The following is a 21,024-nucleotide window of genomic DNA, read 5'->3' on the forward strand; positions in this document are numbered from 1 at the left end:
AAACTGCGCTCAAAACAAAGTCTACGCTATTTATAAGCGTTTAAAAAAACCTAGAAACTCGAAAGGAAATAAAACGTAAACTAGGAAATTAAAATCAAACCCTAAAAAACAGTAAATTGCCAATTTGACCCCCTAAACGACGTCAGATGGCCAAAAAACATCGTCCATCATTGCGACGTTGTCGCGATGAGTTCGATTTCTAAGCTCGATTCGCAAGCACCGTGCGAATTTCAAGTCATTCTGACACCGGACGTTTTCGGCCCGTTTCTTGCTAGAACTGCATCAATAGGTATTAAATTTTAAGCATGCTTCCATCTTATCTCTTGTAAAATAAACTTCTCTCCATGAATATCAATGTGCAAGTTGAGGCAACCAATTGCTACACATAATTTAAGTGACGGGGTACGTGCTCTTTGATTCTTTTCGTCGATAATTATGTTATGCTGCATACATAAGTATTGGTTTCGTAGGTCATCAAACAAGATAGTGTTTCGTTTGGTGTTAATTTCATTGTCGGCTTAAACGACACACAAAAGTTATTTGTTTGTACAAGTTGGTTTGAATTGGATTCGATGTATGGAGAAGAAGGGTCGACGAAGATCAACTCCGCGCTGCGTTCTTATTTTACTGTCTTTCTTTTTCCTTCTAATTACCAGGATCATGCACACAGGTTTTTTTTTCTTTTTTTGTTAATTTTTAATAAATCAAACCTCTACCTTGAAGCCATGTACATGCATCATAAATATGAGAATTGAGATTAGTATACTCAACCTTTTAATTTCACAATATAGGTGAATTCCTATATGTGCAGTTGAACCTGTCACGTACCTTTAAATCTTTGTAATTAATAAATTTATACAACAGTCGCATATCTGAATGATTTTAAGTAATGTCTAATTAAAATGCTTTTTTGGCTGTTAATGTTAAAATTATTCGCAGGTCAACGCCTCCAGTCAAACTCCAACATGTAAGTCTATTAATAATTTTACAATTTATGTTGGAAGCTGAAAATATATAAATCACAAAGTAAACTATGGAAAACTATATGCATTGATGTTGAATTTCATTGCAGGTGGAGATAGATAACAGCATTGTTAAAATCACGCTGTCGAATCCGGGTGGCATGATCACAAGCCTCGGGTACGAACCAATGTAATTGAATATCGCCTTGAAGAAGGGCGAAGAGGGTGAGTAAAATACTACAAATTGCTTTAGATTTTGGAGTATTTGAGTGATATGAGAGGTTGTAAAACAGTTACTATGACATCATGTGGAGGAGGCCAGATCGCAACGAAAGTAACTTGGATACGTAAGATCTGTATTTGCGATTCAAGAATGTTGTATAATTAAAGTATAAATTAGTGAAACTGAAGCTGTTGATGACAGGCTCGACTGTACGAGCTTCAGAGTTGTAGCAGCAACCGATGATCAAGTTGAAGTTTCTTTTACAAAGACATGGCATCACTTCCTTGATGGCGAAGTACCTCTCGACATTGATAAGAGGTGTGTTATAACTCACGCATTATGATTTTTAACATTAATCATGTCAACCTAATTCATAAATATACAAAGGTATATTGTCTTGCGTGGATCTTCTGGTTTCTACTCGTATGCAATTTTAAAGCATAGGGCAGGATTGCCCGATCTAAACATAGGCGAAGCAAGAATCGTATTCAAGCTTAGACAAGATATGTAAGACTTTATTCGAATCTATCCTACATGCCTATCATATTCATATTAAGATTTTCGTCTGATAATTTTGTGAGTTTAGGTTTCATTACATGGTAATATCTGATAAGCAACGAGTCATGCCTACATCAATGGATAGGAAAGGATGCCACAATCTTGATTACAGGGAGGCTGTTCTGCTAACAAATTCCAGCAATCCTCTACTTAGAGGAGAGGTGTTTAATTAAAATTTAGTAAAATCTTTTTTTACAAAAGAAAGTGTGGTGATATGCATGATTTTGTACTGGAATCCATCCACAGGAGGATGATAAGTATCAGTACTCGTGCGAGAACAAGGACAATCATGTTCACGGATGGATTAGTTCGAATCCTCACATTGGGTTTTGGGTGATAACGCCTAGTGATGAGTTCCGAGCTGGTGGCCCTATCAAACAAGATCTTACTTCACTTGCTACCTCTACTTCCCTAGCCGTTTGTCTCTTTCAACTAGGTTTCATTACTAATGCCTCATTTTATTCGGGCTAATTGACTTTTCATTCCACAGATATTCTTTAGCCCGCATTACACTGGTGCAGATTTTGGAGTTAGATTGCGCAATGGAGAGCGGTGGAAGAAGGTCTTCGGCCCTGTTTTCATGTACCTCAACTCTGACTCTACCAATAACCCGAATGCAATTTGGGCAGATGCTAAGAGACAGGTCATTTTTCCTCCATAAATAATACTCCCTCTGTCCCACTAGAATAGAATATGTACTCTTTCCTTTTTAGTCCGTCCCACGAGAATATGCACTTTTCAATTTTTGAAACTCTTTTCACTCTAATGAGGTGGGGCCATTCTCCACTAACAATACAATAATTACTTTTTTTCTCTACCTTTCTCTTACTTTCTCAATTTTGCATTAAAACTCGTGCCGAACCCAAAATGCATCTTCTTTGGGGACGGAGAGAGTATTACAAATATACACATCTTTATGAACAATTTTTCATTATGTACCAGGCTGCACAGGAGACCAAGAAATGGCCTTACGATTTCCCATTGTCACCAGATTTTCCTCATTCGAACCAACGTGGTGCCATCACTGGCCGACTATTTGTAAACGACGGTGCAATCACACTAGCAAATTCGGCATATCTGGGATTGGCTCAACCTGGAGAAGCTGGATCTTGGCAAGAGAACACTAAGGTTGTATACACATTTGATAAGTTCAAATCAATTATACTAACATTAAATTTTCTTAGGGCTATCAATTTTGGACCCGAAGTGACGAGAGGGGCAACTTCAGCATCAAAGGTGTTAGAGCAGGCACTTACAATTTGTACGCTTGGGTGCCAGGTGTCATCAGGGACTACAAACACCATGCTAACATTACGATTCGACCAGGTCTATTTTGGGATTCGCCTTATGTTTTTTTGACAACTAGACTAATTTATCTACCATATATTTATCATGCCAGGCAGCCAAGTTGTAATGGGGGATATTATGTACGATCCTCCAAGGAATGGTCCGACTCTGTGGGAAATCGAAATCCCTGATCGATCAGCAGCTGAGTTCTACGTTCCTAATCCAACCCCTCACCTAGTAAACAGGCTATACGTTAACCACACCGAAAAGTACTCCTTATAACTTGAGATTTTCAATTACTCAATTTGTAGCATATATTGAATTATTCTTGCATCCGGGCAGGTATAGGAAATATGGTTTGTGGAACAGATACACTGACTTATATCCTCTTCATGATCTAATTTATACCGTTGGAGTCAGCGACTATCGTAGAGACTGGTTTTTTGCCCATGTAAACAGGTACCATATACTCCCTCTGTCCCATTAAATATGGCACATTTGAGAATCGGCATGAGATTTTATGTAGTGTTGTTTTGTAAGTTAATGAACAGTAAAGTAAGAGATATGGAAAAGTAGAGATAGAGTAGTTTCTATTTTAGGACACGTTTCATTTTTAATGGGACAATCCAAGAAGGAAAACGTTTAATTTCTAATGGGACAGATGGAGTATATGATAAATCAAGATAATTGATTGATCATGTTCAGTTTACGAGAGATTAGCATTGCAATATCCAGGCGTGTGAAGGGAAGCTATGTAGCAACGGCATGGCAGGTCGTGTTCAATGCGAGACACGTGCAAATGAGAGGAATTTACACGCTTCGGGTAGCATTGGCATCTGCCAACTTCGCAGAAATCCAAGTATGGGTCAACAAGCACAAGGGCGTTGGACCACATTTCTCAACGGGAATAATTGGCGGAGACAACGCGATTGCTAGGCATGGCATTCATGGCCTCTACAGATTATACAGTGTCAAAATTTCAGGATCTCAATTGTTGGAAGGAAGAAACACAATTTATTTTAGGCAAGCACGAGGATACTTGCCATTCCTTGGCGCTATGTATGATTACATTCGCCTCGAAGCCCCGCCCCGTCCCTCATAACAACAATATGTTGCAAAATCGAATTCAAATGTGGAAAATAAATATTGTAATGAAAGAACAATCAAGATTAGCTTAATTTTATTTCAAAAATCATTGCATAATTTTTGTTTTATGGAAGAATACTTACTAGTAGTATTGCTCCTATATGTACATGAAATATTTTATTGGCTAAGTAAATAGGCTATCGCATAATCCTTATTAATTTCATCGGGTAAGTTTAGTTTTAACTTTGTTTTCTTGATTCTATGCAAACTTTATTAATTTCGATAGTTTTCTTCTTTACATTCTTCAGGGTGGTGAACTTCCTTCAACAACTTGTTCTAATGCTCCTAGCCATTTCACCATCGATTGTGTTTTGGCAATGGGTGTAATTGTGTGACAGTGGTTGTTTTCTCTTCCTAGGACAGACATCTCGTTAACTCTAATCATTTGGAGTTTATTTTATTTTTGTGATTTTGATCTTGGACAACTCGTTGGAAAGGATATCCGACTGGCAATGACACCTCCTCTCTTTTTGAGGTTGAGCAGGTGCTTGTGACGCACAATTTACTACTCCCTCTGTCTCTCGTCTCATAATAGGAGTCACATTGTGTGGCCAGAGGTTTTAAGAAATGTAAAGAATAGTAGGTGGAAAAAGTTAGTTGAATATATGCCCACTTTTTTTATTGGTTATATAATCAAATGTGATTGAATGAGTTAATGAAATGTGAGACCTACTTATCCTATAGGGAAAAAGTGAATAGGACTGTGAGACGGAGGGAGTAACACAAAAAATAACCGCAAATATACATGCGAAACACATGGTATCAGATCACGTGGACTAATAAGCAAACCGACTAATGCGAGCAAGTTTCATACACTAGTCAGATAAATGGGGGGTTTTTATTGGTTATCTATAACTAAAACAAAATAAAATAAAGGGCAAGTTGTCTGTAAAGTCCTGAACTTTCAAAGAATTTTGGTTTTTTCCGTTAACTTTAAATGTTGCATGAAAAGTCATGAACTTTATCGGGATGTGAAAATTTCTCATCCGATCCGACCCGAAAGATTTTCGACACAAACTTCAATCCGTTTGAGCTTATCTTCACTCTTTAAGTTTCTAGTTTCAGTATTTCTCGTGAATTGTATCGTGTTTCTCAAAAGTCTAAGAATCGTACTCATCGCACATTAATAAATCGAAGAGATGAATTTTTTTTTTCTCTCTAAATTTCCAACTTTATTTCAAAAATCTCGGGAATTTAGTTGCGGCAATTACACAAGAATATTTGAAAAGTAAGATCCCGATTTAGCAGTGATCAACAACGACTGTTTGGCCAAGGCCCTGGGCATGGAGGGGCGGTTATCCAAGTTAGGAGCCATGCAACCAAGCCCAATCTGCAGCAGCTCAACCATATCATCCATCTCCTCACTCCCATAGTCATACCTAAGTAGCTAGGTGTTTAGACCTCTTGTCCTGCTCTAGCTCAGACTGCACCCACCCAGATAGATCAAGGCCATAGTCGTCAATCTTCAGCGCCTCCCCTCCGTCACTAACTCCAACGAACATATTCCAAAGATGTATACATCAACCTTCTGTGACACAGTCTTAGGGTCCGTTTTCTCTGGTGCACGGTACCCGTGGTTGGGAGTGAGCTACACCCGCGAGTTTTCCAGACCAACGCCGTACGAGACACGCCACCGTGTAAGACCGCTGACAAGCTCCCCATGGGCAAGAAATCGTAGAGGACAAGCTTGTCGTCTCGATTGCAGTAATAAGAGCATCTGTAACGCAAGGGGCCGGGCCGCATCTCGCCAGTCCCGGCCCGTCCCGAGCGTTGCACGGAGGAGAGTCACGGCCCAGGCCCGTCCCGGGGCCGCGTTCCCGGCCTGTCGCGCGTCCCGCGTCCCGGCCTGGGACAGCGTTGCACGGTGACGGGCCGCAACTGTAGAGTCCCGGCCCAGCGTTACACGCTCCTCGGGCCGGGCCGCAACCAATTTTTTTTTTTTTAAAATTTGAAATTTTTTTCTATAAATACTACTCCATTTTCATACACATTCAACTTCATATTCAACTTCAAATCTCTTCCTAGAATTCGAAAAAATGCCTCCACGTCAAAGAATATTCGAAGATCAAATGTCCTGGTCGTTAGCAGAGGCGCTACCGGCAATCCAAGAAGAAATCAACAACGAAGTTGAACGCTACCAAGCTGTTATTCAAGTTTGGAACGAACAACAAACCCGGGTACCACGTACCCGGATGTATATTCACCGAGAGGGTGAACAAGCTGCCTTGCGGCTTTTCAGAATTGACGTTATGTTTTTATGTATTTTATTTTCAGTTTTAAAATTTCTATGTTGTAATTTTGCAGTATTCGATGAAATTAAATTTTCCGTGTTATAAATTTCCAGCGTTTTTTATTTTACGAGTTAAATAGGTTGGAGTTGTGAATAGTGTCATTTATTAGTTGCGGCCAGGGCCGCAACCTGCAGGGTTACAGCAGTTGGGGCCTGGGCCGCAACTGTAAAGGAATGATGACGTGGAGGGGACTTGGGGCCGGAAATGGGGACGGGGTTAATGATGCCCTAAGCCCCCAGAGGGATGATATTCGGATGATCCATTCTCCCAATCTCTTTCATCTTCGTCGTGAACTGCTTCTCCCCCATGTTCACGTGGAGTCTCAGCTTCTTCACCGCCACCGTAGGACCCAGACCCTTCGCCAGGTCCAGGTCCACCTTGTACGTGGGCCCAAACGTCCCATTCCCCAAAACCTCTGCAGATGCTCCCAACAATTTCTCCTGATCGAAATTCCAGGCCTTTTTCCCTAACATGACTAATCCTTTTTCTTTCCCTTTACTGCTTCTGCGAATGATTCTACATAGATAGCAAATTAGCAATGAGATAAGGCACAGACAGACGATGCACCCGATTGCGATGCAAAAAATGAGCATGCTCTCTGATAACTCATCAGCGCAGGAATCGAGCGGGGTGCTTTATACGAGTCTTATACTATTATTATTTAGTTTAGATATATTAGGGATTTGCATATCTTTTTCTATATCTTTGTTTTCTTATTCATTAAGTCAGTAGCATTATAAATAAGAGTTATTGTTATCACTTTATTCATTCAATCAATATATGAAATTATCATTCTTTTGGCTCAATTAAGTAGCAAACAAGAAACATCTCCTAAGGTTGCCGACGAGGCTGATCTCGCGCTCAACCGCCCCTTTTTGCCGTCCAAGTCACGACCCAACGTTGGGCGCTCGACAACGTCGACATCTCGTTTCTTGATTTTGTGTGGAAATCGACGTTAAGGATTTAGGTCCTTAACAACTGGTGCTTTCATCCCGTGCTCATCCTCCGTCTTCGTCATCCATATTCCCCAAATAAATCACCATTATAAAAAAAAAATCAGTCACATCACCTGCCCGATCACCTCCCACTGTCGAGCTTCACCGCCGACGTTCAACGTCATCATGTTACGCAACTACACCGAAGTGGGGCGTTATGAACAACTATTCGATCAATTGGATGCCGCTATGTCCAGGTTGGAAACACGTTGTGACAAAATCGAACGGCGTAGGACGAACTTGCTTGCGTCTAAAGCAACGTATGCACAACAGGCGTGCTACGATTCCCGCAAAGAGATTCGTGCGCCTCCGCGGCCGGAGCCACCGCCTCATCAGCCGCCAAACCGGATGTACTCACAGCGAACCCGCCGCTATCCGCCCCAAAGTCAGTCGCGGCCTAGAACACCTCCTTACACCTCTGGGTCGTCATCGTATTTCAGCCCAGATATGTACGGCCCGCAGCCGTATTCTTGTTCAGACTGGGAACAACCTGGAGTGCTCAGCGACTACTACGACCCGCCGCACGAGCGCTCTAATTCTAGCCGGTATTCCGTCCGACAGAATGCCTACCGGCCACCTGGAGAGCTCAGCGACTACTACGAGCCGCCGCATGCACGCTCTAATTCCAGCTGGTATTCTGCCCGACAGAATGTCTACCGGCCTCCGCGCAACGCCTTCACCTCTGGGGATTAGTTCGCGGAGCAGGAACGGCCACTCCGACAGCCACATTGCGCTCGCCAAAGCCCGAACTCGGGTTGGTCTTCGCCAGAATCGCACCAGCAGCCATTTCTGCATGCGAAAAACAGACTTGCTGGGATCTGCCCTCCCAAACGTCCGGTCGTCGTGTTGGAAAGATTCGCGCTCCCCCATTGCCAGAACATCCGCCACAGCTGACTCCCCAAACCTGTTGTGCCAGCAGCCCCAAAATCGGAACCAGCGCCCCATGTTCCCAAGATCTCGTACCCCCACACGCCCGTAGCTCGTGCTCGACCAGAAGCCACCACTCTGGTCAGATCGTCAGCTACAGCAGCCAAGTACAACATCGACTATTGAGCTTCCGCCCTACGCCGCACCGAGCCCTTGCCAGCCCTTGCTATCGATGTCCGTGAAAGCTCCGTTATGCGCCTCTCCTCGTCAACCGCAAGCGGGTGTCTCAAGCTCAAGGAAAAATGAGTGGAAAATTGATTCGCACGATGGTGAAGAGAAGAGGGACGAGATGTTGATAGTACTTAGTAATGTGTGGAATCAGAAAGAGATAAGGAAGGAGAATGACTCTATTACCAAAAGAGAAGATGAGGTCAACAACACCTTTCTGAGGCTGATCGAGAAAGAGATGACACCTGAAGCTCTTGATTCTAGTTTGGAGTCGAAAGAAAAGGATTTACGTATGCATCCTGAAAAGCAGAGCAAAATCGCGAGGATGGAGAAGGCTGCTTTTGAGATACAAAAGTACAACCTTGAAGAGGAAAGGGAAGAGAAAATAAGGTTATTTGAGGATGAGATTAGAGTCAAGACTGTAAAATTGGTTACGAAGAAGACCGCAATCAGCAACACAAAGAAAATATTGAAAAAGAGAGGGCAGTCTCGTGCGTTTGATCCAGGAGGAGTTGTCTCGCCGAAGCTTCTGATTTCAACTCTCATTTTTGCTTCGTGGTTCCCACCTTGAGGACAAGGTAGATTTTAACCGTGGGGGAGTTGATACGAGTCTTATACTATTATTATTTAGTTTAGATATATTAGGGATTTGCATATCTTTTTCTATATCTTTGTTTTCTTGTTCATTAAGTCAGTAGCATTATAAATAAGAGTTATTGTTATCACTTTATTCATTCAATCAATATATGAAATTATCATTCTTTTGGCTCAATTAAGTAGCAAACAAGAAACATCTCCTAAGGTTGCCGACGAGGCTGATCTCGCGCTCAACCGCCCCTTTTTGCCGTCCAAGTCACGACCCAACGTTGGGCGCTCGACAACGACGACATCTCGTTTCTTGATTTTGTGTGGAAATCGACGTTAAGGATTTAGGTCCTTAACAGTGCTGCAGAGGGAGTTTCCCGCGAATGAGGCTTTGGGAAACCTAGAGAGGCGGCGCGGGATCCGGCCGGTGAGATTGTTATTGGAAACATCGAATTGGACCAATGCGGGCAATCTGGGGCTGGGAATAGAGCCAGAGAAACGGTTGTGTTCCAAATACAGAGTGCCCAATTGCGTCAAATAGTTGAACGATGGTGGAATCGGGCCAGGGAAATTGTTGTGCGCCAAATTGAGGAGCACGAGGGATTTGGCGCGAAAGAGAGAGCCAGGAAGTGCGGCGGTGAGGGAATTGTGCTGGAGGTAGAGATTGCGGAGGGAGGAGAAGATGTCGGGAGGGAGGGGGCCGGAGAGGGAGTTGTGGCGGAGGCTGAGGGTGTGGAGATTGGAGATGGTGTTGGGAGGAAGGCGGCCGGAGAGCCCTGTCGCGGGGAGGTGGAGCTCGACGACGGAAGACTTGTCAGGAGAGCAGACGACGCCGGGCCAGGAGCAGGGAGTGGGGGAGGAGAGGTTCCAGAGGAGGACGCGGCCGCCCACTGTGGCGCGGAGAGCTACGAGAGCGGCTCTGTCGGAGGCGATGTCTGGCGTGACACTGGGAGGAGGAGGGGGAGGAGGAGGAGGGAGATGAAAAGGTAGTGGAAATTGAAAAGGGCCATTTTATGAAGAATTTGTGTTGTGTTTTTGGAAGATTGAGAAGAGCGGATCAAATTCTAAGGAGTTTGATGTTTTCTGTGGTTTTCTACATATTTGAAAACGTAGAATCTGATTTTTGTCACGGATTAATGCAATTAGAGAGGGATTTGTGAAATCCAAATATTCATCATTTTTTCATCAATTGTGTGTTGTCTGGATACAGCTCATTTAATTCTATATATCTTCTCTTACCATAGCTTAATCTTTATTCGTTTAGTTATCATACAAATTATATTTATTTTAAATTTATAATTTTTATTACATAATATTTTTTTCATTAAATTATTCTCCTATAATTAAGAATAGAATTTGTGATTAAAAAATAAAAGGTAACACTCTGCCACGACCCACTTTGCTAAGGATAGTGAAGGCGGGTAAACCGCGACTAATGAGAGGGATTAAAGAAACGGTAGAAGAAAGGGGTAGAAACTTGAGAAACTTGCCCAAAGGCCAAATCGAATAACATCATGGAATAGAAGCCAAGTACTTGGTTACATAGTCTTTGAAACAGAAATAACATCTCACCAAAATGAATCTGAGTTCGATGGTAAGATTCTACGATTCTCACTTAACAAAACGCAGCGGAATGAGTCTTTGCTAAACGATTTCGTGTATGATGACACGAAGCGTTGGAAGATCCACTTGGTTATTTAATACTCATCGACTCCGATCATCACTTCTCCGTCTTGACGTTCAATCTGCACATTTAGAAATACATGCAGGGCTGAGTACACAAGTACTCAGTGGACACGTGCCGAAAAGCAAAACAAACATTATATAGTTGTCAAGCCATCAACAGTAACACACAGGAGTTTTCTTAAAAGGTCCAAGCTTACTAAATTCATTTGTGAGCTAAAAGTTCATCAGCGCAGACTAAGTTCTTTCATCATTCATCATTCGTCATTCGTCATTCGTCATTCGTCATTCGTCATTCGTCATTCGTCATTCGTCATTCGTCATTCATCATTCATCATTTGTCATTCGTCATTCATCATTCATCATTCGCCATATCTAAACATTCAAGCATCGGGGAGGTGGCCACCCCCCGCAGTCACTCATCATTCCATCGTGTACAAAGTCTGTTGGGATTTTACCCACTCTCAGACCTGAATTTGTTTGACGTTTTGGGGTTACCGGAACAAATAGGCATATAGCCTGCATATAGGCATCATCAAAACAAACATTTATGGCATGACAACAACTTGAAAAGAATCATAGCTCCATTTGAGAAAAATATGACATTTCATAATTTCACAAGTATTTGATTTATATCCACACTAATGTGTTTGATATTAAAAGAAAGCCCACCTGATGTGCTTATCTTCAGTTAACAATTCCCGTGTTGGCCTCACTTTGCCCTCGAGCAAAATTGCTTTTGAAAATTAAATAGCGTAGCACGCTAATTAGTATGTGAATTAAATTCTTTTTAAAAAAAGAATGCATGCATCCTATTGGATAACATCTATATCTTAGTCTCGTCTCATAGGATCTCTAATCTTCTCTCGGGCTTTACTAAGTTGTAGGATTTAATTATTTTCTTTAATTAAATCCGGGGAAATTCCATTTTCTCTAACACTATTACTTGATCATTCATTTAATAAGATATGGATTCTTGGAAAATCCCTTCTAATTCTCTTCTTCAAATTTTTCGTAGGGCCGCCCTAGGCGTCCCCCCTTCGCGTCCCCCATTTCAACATTTTCCATCTTCGAAAAAGTTTCCAAATTATCCGAGAATTTTAATTGATCACAAAATCGAGCTCCAACTCAATTCCTTAAATTAATTACACCCAACAACTAAAAGCTCTCGGACCAATCTTAAGTTGAACAGCACACCACTTCCAATACTATTTCAGCCCAACTTCTCAATTAATTAAAATTACCCAACTGTCATTTAATCGGCCCAACTCACATAACTATTTTAGAGGCCCAAAACAAGTAATTAAATTGGCCCAAAATATACTCCTTCATCCATCGGTCTCTCTCTCTTCCCTAACACTTTACCTCCAAATTGAAATTCATCATATTGATTGGGAATCGGACACGCAGCGGTGCCCCTTCTCATTCCACTCCGGCGAGCTCGTCGAAGATAACCCCTGCACTCCAAGGCTTCCAACGCCCCCGGTTACCGCGCCGGTTCTCCCTCTCCGATGGAGTCACGGCGGAGCTCCCGTTTCTCAGGCGCAGCCGCCGTTAGGGAATGAGACGTCGCCTCACTTCCGCGACGCTCCAGCCGTTACCAGTGGCTGCATGTATTTCTCTTCGGCGACACGCAGTTTCTTCGCCGCCGCCGCGCTCCAGCAACTCACTGCCTCGCCAACTGATGCTTCGCAGTCACCGTCGGCTCTCTGGGTCCGTTGTCATCCAGTCCTCGGGGGCAGTCTCTCTCTCCTAAGCTAAGTCACCCTTCCCTTTTCCCTTTAAGTTGTTTTCTTGTTGGTGTTATTCAATAAGTTCTAGGGTTACTTGTAAATTGTAACAAAACTCGTTGGAAGGGTCCTGCTTCCTTGGGACATCAATGTTATTGTCATATTTAATCTCTTTTCTAGCTAAAGTTGTTACTCTTGTTACGATGTGAGGCTCTCCTTTAAGTTCTAAGAGCATCCACAACGCGTCCCGCGCGCAGCTCGCGTTCTGTCTCGGAGGGACGGGTCCTCCGCGGGACGCGTTGCAACGTTCGTCCCGTTCCAAGCCACGCGCCAGCTCGTCCCGTAGCCCGTAGACGCGAGACACGGGACGCGCCGTCCCGCCACGCGCCCGGGCAACGTGTCGCGCGCCCGATGCATGCGTGACGCCCACTCGCTGGCCCCGCGAGTGGGCGTCGTCACGCTGACGCAATAATTCAATTTTTTTTATTAAAAAATCAATTTTTTTTAAAAAAAATACTTTTTATTTATAAAAATTGTTTTTATATTTAAAAATAATTTTTACAAATAAATTAATACAAGAAATTCGTAATAGCCCATATATATTTGATGGGCTTGCGAATTTATGAAACTCATTCTTGGTTGTCTCTCTTTTATAGAGACATCCTTGAATGTTTTATGTTCCACTTTCGATGTGGGACAAACTCATTCTTGGTTGTCTCTCTTTTATAGAGACATCCTTGAATGTTTTATGTTCCACTTTCGATGTGGGACAAACTCATTCTTGGTTGAAAGTGGGACAAACCCATTCTTGGTTGTCTCTCTTTTATAGAGACATCCTTGAATGTTTTAATGTTCCACTTTCGATGTGGGACAAACTCATTCTTGGTGACAACCAAGAATGTTTTATGTTCCACTTTTGATGTGAGACAAACTCATTCTTGGTTGTCTCTCTTTTATAGAGACATCCTTGAATGTTTTATGTTCCACTTTCGATGGGGGACAAACTCATTCTTGGTTGTCTCTCTTTTATAGATACATCCTTGAATATTTTATGTTCCACTTTCGATGTGGGACAAACTCATTCTTGGTTGAAAGTGGGACAAACTCATTCTTGGTTGTCTCTCTTTTATAGAGACATCCTTGAATGTTTATGTTCCACTTTCGATGTGGGACAAACTCATTCATGGTTGTCTCTATAAAATTGTATTTTAAATTATGTCATTTTTAGTTTTTTTAGAATTTTAATTATGTCTTTTTCTTTTTTTTAAAGTTTAAGTTGTAATGTTATTTTAATTTTAATGAATTGTGTTTTTAAATTGAATTGGGTTGGAAAGAAAAATAAAAAATGAAATTGAATGAATAGTAATTAAGGGACGGAATAAGGGACGATTAAGGGACGGAACGTTGCAGGTTCCGTCCCTTAGTTAAGGGATGGAGGAAAAAAGGACAGTGGGGGCCTCAAATAGTGGTCAAATAGTGGTTAAGGGACGGTTTAAGGGACGGTATAGAGACAGCGTTGTAGATGGCCTAAGAGTTTGGGCTATGTGGTGGTTATTCTACACGAGATCTATCATGAAGCAAGGTATGGGGTTGTGGTGTTACCTAAGCTCGATGATTCCTCTTGGTTGTGGACCGATGTCTTGCCCTAGCCCTTCTTTTCCTTGCTCCTCTTCCTCCCCCTTGCTGCTGCTCTCCTTGGTATTTTTGTGAAATTTGTGGTGTCGAAGAGTGGGGGAGAGGAGAAGGGAGAGAGAAACTGCTTATATTGGCCTCAGCCTTGGCGTTTTGTGACTGAAATCTTGGGAAGTTGAGCTTCTATTTTGGGGTTGTATCTCAACTCTCTTTCGAGCTTGGTGTTTATGCCTTGTATGCTAATTTGGTGCAAGTTATGGGGCTGCCTTCTTGGCTGATCCTCTGCCCCCTTATCATCTCTTTGGGTCCGCCCAAGGCTGTCTCTCTCCAAGATTCTTACTCCTTTTATCTTACATCAATTCCCTATGGATTATTGGACTTGTACTTATCCTATTGTTGTGATGCCTTGGCAGGTTGATGTGGAGGCTCCTCTTGGCACCTTGTGGTTTCTCCAAGACCGAGAAAGAGGGGAAGGAAGATTTTCTTACAACACCATTTTGTCTTATTTTCCTCCTTTGACTAACTCCTCATTTAGGTTAGAGGTAGATAAAAGTTGTACTCCCATTTTCATGTAATACTAGACATTGGAGCTCTTAAAGTAGGAGTGTAGTATTCCTTAATTTAGCATCATGATGTAACAATGGGCATGCTTTGTTGGGCGTGCCCTCCATGCACTCCAAGTATGTATCCATTATTCTTGTATTTTCATTTCTCACAAGTATTTCATTAATAACTTCCTTTGCATCAACAAAAGTTTTCACACTTTATTTTCCAAACAAACAGCTCGTATCACACAAAAGTCGATATTACGAAGAGAGTTCAACAATTACATGGCTTCTGCTAGCCCTTAATAATACTAATAAATCCGATATATCTCGAAAGAAAGAAGCGAAAATTCGGGGCGTCACACACTCCCTCCTTGTCATCGAATTAAGCTGAATCCTTGTCATAGAATTAGGCTGAATTTCATTTTTCGTATGTCTTATAGATTTATGAAACATTTTCTCCTTATTTAATTTTATTATTTATGTGCACAACATCCACTATTATTTCAATTACTTTTTCTTCATCTCTCTTACTTTACCAAGTGCACATTAAAACTCATATCATCTCAAATAATCTATTTCTATAGAACGAAAAAAGTAATAAGCTGTGGTATGGTCGGGGAGCCGTAACTAGCTATTTGAACGTGCCTAACCATACCCCTTTGAGTAGTCCTAGAGCCCTTTATTATTTCATATGAATTGCAATTGTATAATTAGTTACAAAATACATTTAATTTAAAATTTTTATACTCCTTTCTTCCCCTATTTTTAGTCCACTTTGTGTTAGGTAAGAGTTTTAAGAATTATAAAGAAAGTGAGTTGAAAAACTAGTGGAATATGAGTCTCATTTTTATTAGTACTGATGAGTCCTTGAGCTAGTACTGGTCGAGGTTCAAAGGGTTGCTCAATTCATATCCCAACAATAGGATGTGCGAAGCAGAGGTCTACAACATCTTCTATGAAGGGGCGAATCCAGAATCCAAGGATTTACTAAACTCTTCGAGCGGGGGGAATTTCACGAAGAAATGAGCAAGCAAGGCCAGAGAGATCTTAGGAAGGCTTATTGATGCTAAGAAAGCGTATGACTCCCCTCGAACTATCCTAAGGAAGGGGAGTGTGGATGCAGTGAACGTGCGAAGTGAAGATCGGATGGACGCTAGGATGGATAAGCTGGAGAAGGCAATTCTGATGGCCTTAGGGAAGAACAATTCACCGAGAAGATCAAGCAAATACTGTACGGAGGAAGGATACCAGTGCTATGGTCAGCAAGCTGATAGAGAAATCTAAGCTCAGGCGAATGCGATGGGAAGCTGGAACCCAAACGGGAGTTGGAACTCGGGAAAGCAGAGGGATGCCACTTGGAGTGATCATCCTAATTTAAGATGGTCCGACAATGACCCAAATCTGCCACCTCAACAGCATAACACCAACTATTTGAATCCTCAAGAGCGACAATCAGGCTGGGTGAACAGGAACCAAGAGGGGCAGAGTAAATTGGGGAAACCGGAACCAGAACAACCCAGCAAATTCCTACGTACCACTACATCAGAGGAATTACCAAGGCAACCACCAGAATCCTCAGCCAAACTACCAAGGACATCAAGGGCAGAATCAACAGTACAACCACAATCCGGGAGGTCAAGGAAATTTCCGTCCAAATCAGGGGCATGGCCCGAACCATCCTCAAGGACCGAATACCAGCCAGCCGAATTCCAGACAGCCAAAGAGTCTTGACGACCTGGAAAGCGATTTGGTTAGTTCGCAGCAGCACATACAGAATAACATGCAATCCAATAATGATGTGATGCATAAGCTGCAAGACGCTCAGGTTGAACAAAAGGCAGCCATGGACATGCTAGCAAAACAGTTATCTCAGATCGCAATGTCCTTGAATGAGATGCGTGGAAATGAAGGGCGAATTCCTGCTTCAGTTAAACCACCGGATAGAGCAAACATCAGTCAGATCACTCTCAGATCTGGAAGAATTTATGAGGGTCCGACAATGAAGGGCGATGTCGGGACATGCCCAACTCCATCTGGGAGAACAGCCGAAACAGGGGAAGCTGAGACAGGGGAACCCGAAACAGGGGAAGGCAGAACAGAGGATGGTGACCAGAACAGAGACTGTGAGGAATCAGTACCCCGAACGGCTGAACCACATTTCCCAGACCAAGGAGTTGAGGAAGAAATGGAAGAAATCAGGAAGCAGGTTGGTGAGTCTTCTAAGGGAGATATCAGCCACAAAGAGAAGCAAGTAAAACACTTTTCCTTTCAGAGGGGAAACTAAGAAGAAGAAGGATGATCCAGCAGACTTCATGGAAATCTTTGGGAAGCTGGAAATAAATCTGCCATTTCTCCAAACTTTAAAGCTGCCCATCTTCAGCAAGTTCATCAAAGAATTTATCGCTGGGAAGACAAAGCCCAATGGCAAATATTGATTGGAGAAACTGTGTCGGCAGTGATTCAGAAGATGAGGATGCCATCGAAGCTCACTGGCCCAGATATGTTCACTCTCCCCATTTCTGTCGGGAATATTAGAGTCGAGCATGCTATGTGTGACCTAGGAGCATCAATAAATGTTTTCCCACTCTCCATCTATAAGAAACTGGAAGGAGTGAGAATGGTTGACACGAAAGTGGTAATTCAATTAGCAGATAGGTCATGCATCAGTCCCGAGGGTGTGCTGGAAAACGTGATAGTTAAAGTGCATGATTTTTTGTATCCAGCTGATTTCCATGTGATTAAGATGAGTGGGTATGAATCTGCTTAGTCTAGCGGAGTGCTTTTAGGTAGACCATTTCTACGCACCGCTAGGACCATAATTGATGTGTTTTATGGAACCATTTGTCTGGATTATCATGGGGAGAAATTTACGTTCAATATTGATGAAGCTATGAAAAAGCCATTGGACGTGGAAAATATGCATGATGTGGATATTATTAACCCCATGGTCCAAGAATTTCTTGAGACAGAATTAATGTAGGAGCAGATTGATAATTCAGAGCTAAGTCACTCCATTGATGAAGAAGTGGCAGGATGGTGCGAAGCCATAAACACTCTGGAGCTGTCAGATGAAGAGCTAGCAGAGGCAATCTTGGAATTCTGTAAAAGTCCTGAATCTGGCAGGTCTAAAGGATCAGCCCACGCAGCCAGTGTGGAAAATTTGCCTAGACCAGAAGGTTTAATCACTAAGGAAGCGAAAAAGAATCCATTACCTCAAGAGACAAGTTCACCAAAAAAAGAGCTGAAGACATTGCCACCTGGTCTAAGATATGCTTATTTGAAGAAGAACGAGATGTTCCCAGTGATCGTTAACAGCAATCTGACCAAGGAGGAAGAATATGAATTATTGGAGGTGATCAGAAGGAACAAAAAAGACATAGGATGGACTTTATCCGACCTAGTAGGAATCAGTCCCAACCTCTGCATGCACCATATTCGCTTGGAGGAAGGAGCAAAGCCCCACTGAGATCCACAGAGGAAGTTGAACCCGAATATGAGGGAGGAAGTTTTGAAGAAAGTACTGAAACTACTGTCGTTGGGAATCATCTATTCGATTCCAGATAGTAAATGGGTGAGCCCAGTCCATATAGTGCCGAAAAAGTCAGGAATTCAAATGGTAAAAAATGAGAACAATGAGCTAGTACCTACGCGACTAGTAACCGGTTGGAGAATGTGCATCGACTACCGAAAGTTAAACAAGGCTACACGGAAAGATTACTTTCCATTGCCTTTTATAGACCAGATGCTGGAGAGGCTAGCAGGCAAGAAATTCTTCTGTTTTCTGGATAGATATAGTGGGTATTTCCATATTTACGTTAATCCGGAAGATCAGGAGAAGACAACTTTCACGTGTCCATTTGGGACATATGCATATAGAAGGATGCCCTTTGGCCTGTGTAATGCACCAGACACTTTCCAAAGGTGCATGATGAGCATTTTCTCGGAATTGCTGGAAGAGTGTATCGAAATCTTTATGGATGACTTCACGGTTTACGAGAATTTCTTCGAGACCTGCCTTGCCAACTTGGATCTGGTATTACAAAGATGCAGAGAGAAGAATATAGTGCTGAATTTCGAGAAATGCCATTTTATGGTACATGAGGGAATTGTTCTGGGCCACATTGTCTCGGAAAAGGGTATTCAGGTGGACAAGGTAAAGGTAGACGTAATCTCGATGCTTCATTATCCTACAAATCAAAAGGAAATAAGGGGATTTCTGGGCCACGCAAGATTCTACCGAAGGTTCATAAAAGACTTTGCAAAAATCGCACAGCAACTTACCCGCCTCCTGCAGAATGACGTAGACTTCAACTTTGACGAGGCATGTCAAGGGGCCTTCCAACTTCTAAAAGAAAAGCTTGTATCAGCCCCAATCATTAGAGCTCCAGACTGGAATTACCCCTTTAAGGTAATGTGTGACGCCAGCGATTATGCAGACAGGGCAGTGCTAGGTCAAAGAATTGAAGGGAAGAGCTATGTGATTTTCTACGCATCGAAGACTTTAAATCAGGCCCAAAAGAACTACGACACCACGAAGAAAGAGATGCTAGTTGTCGTGTACTCCTTTGAGAAGTTCCGACCATACTTACTTGGGTCGAAGGTGATAGTTTTCACTGATCACGCGGCGATAAAGTATCTACTGGCAAAGAAGGAGTCCAAACCAAGATTGATCCGATGGGTGCTGTTACTTCAAGAGTTTGACTGGGAAGTAAAAGACAAGAAGGGTACTGAGAACAAGGTAGCAGATCATCTAAGCAGGATCTTCCAAGGAGATACAGATGAAGCTATACCGGATGCATTCTCGGAAGAGCATTTGTACTATGTAGGGGAAACCTCGCATCCTATCCGATGGGATAATGGCAGTAACTGGGCCAGGAGTTTCAGATAAAGGGAAATGTCAGCTGAATGCAGAGCCATGGTTTGCGGACTTAGCAAACAATTTGGTCACCAGTGAGCTGCCCAGTACACCAGTGATTTCTCAAGCCCAGAGGATGAAAATCAGAAGCAAGGCTGAAGAGAGGTAAATTTTGTTTCGAGTGTGCACAGAAATGGATCACTGCAAGCGCTTGGTCAAGACACCACGCTCCTTAAACCCACTAGAGCACAAGGTCTAGGAACTTAAGAGAACATAGAGTGCTTGGTCGTTGGACACACATCGACTCCCCTTCAAAAATTATAAAAAATCCCTCAACCCGAATACTATGAATTAGTATAGGGAAGTGGGGTCGATCCCACAGAGATGGACTCGCAAAGTAGTGCTCAGAGACTTTGGACAGACAAATGGCTGCTGCCACGCAACAAAAGGGTTGAGAATTTTAAACTAACTCTAGACCTAGGCAGAAAATGTAAATGCTAGACCTAGGACACGTTAAACTTGTAAATTCAGATTTCGACAAGAAGAAACATAACCACTTCCTAGACAGTGTAAACAACTACCTAATCTAGCTAAACAGAATATGACTGAAAGTAGGGACCATAATTCCAAAAGTGGCAAGTACGGAAAGAACTGCAGATTAACAAACTCTGACGCTAGCTCGCAGCAAAATGCATCCTCTCTACCAAATTAAACTTGCAGATGAACAAAACAGAGCAAAAGCGAGATTCGAACAGAATATAGAGATTTGGTCGCCGTTATCTTGCTGCAACTCGGAAACACATCAGATCTGCGTACACTAGACGGAATGAAAGAAAAAACACGTAAACCAAGCATGAAAATCAGATCGAAACTACTCAGATTCACGTCAGAATGCTTGATCCACTCCGGATCCAAGACATCCGAACCCAACAACCAACAAATCCAGCAAATCCAACCTAAATTCTTCCACAATCCAACTCCAATCTCCCAGATCTGACCATTAACCTGCAATAACTCAGTAAACAGCTGCGAAACGCATCCAACTCAGACAAATTAAAACTCCAAAATCTCAATAAGCGAAACGATCAAACCAGAAATCAACACAATAGCCATAACGGAAAATCAAACTTGCAATTAAACCAGAAACTATTCGGTGAAAACAGCGAACCGAGCTTCGAACAACGAAGCTCGGCAAAGTAAGCAAAATGCGGAAAGCAGAAAATAAATTGTTTCTTCGCTCTTAACAAGAGCGGTGTTACACCATATCGGAAGCTAAGGTAAAACCCGAACGTGCGAACTGAGATCTCCTCAAAGCTAGTATCAAGTGTGTGTGCGGAAAGTGAACTAAGCAACAGGCTGTGGTGAGGTCTCCCCCGGGAAGATCCCTCCAGCTTGCATGCTTCTGCCTTTTATAGATGCGGAAATAGCCCTTGA

General features: G+C 42.4%; 2 pseudogenes; one reads left to right on the top strand and one right to left on the bottom strand.

Moving 5' to 3' along the window:
• The first annotated feature begins 572 nt into the window (after positions 1 to 572).
• LOC121764104 lies at positions 573 to 4,132 on the top strand (annotated as a pseudogene).
• A 1,423-nt stretch (positions 4,133 to 5,555) lies between these two features.
• LOC121764106 lies at positions 5,556 to 10,152 on the bottom strand (annotated as a pseudogene).
• Positions 10,153 to 21,024: the final 10,872 nt, after the last annotated feature.

The sequence above is a fragment of the Salvia splendens genome, chromosome 14 (genome assembly GCF_004379255.2).
Source record: "Salvia splendens isolate huo1 chromosome 14, SspV2, whole genome shotgun sequence".
Classification (NCBI taxonomy): Eukaryota; Viridiplantae; Streptophyta; class Magnoliopsida; order Lamiales; family Lamiaceae; genus Salvia; species Salvia splendens.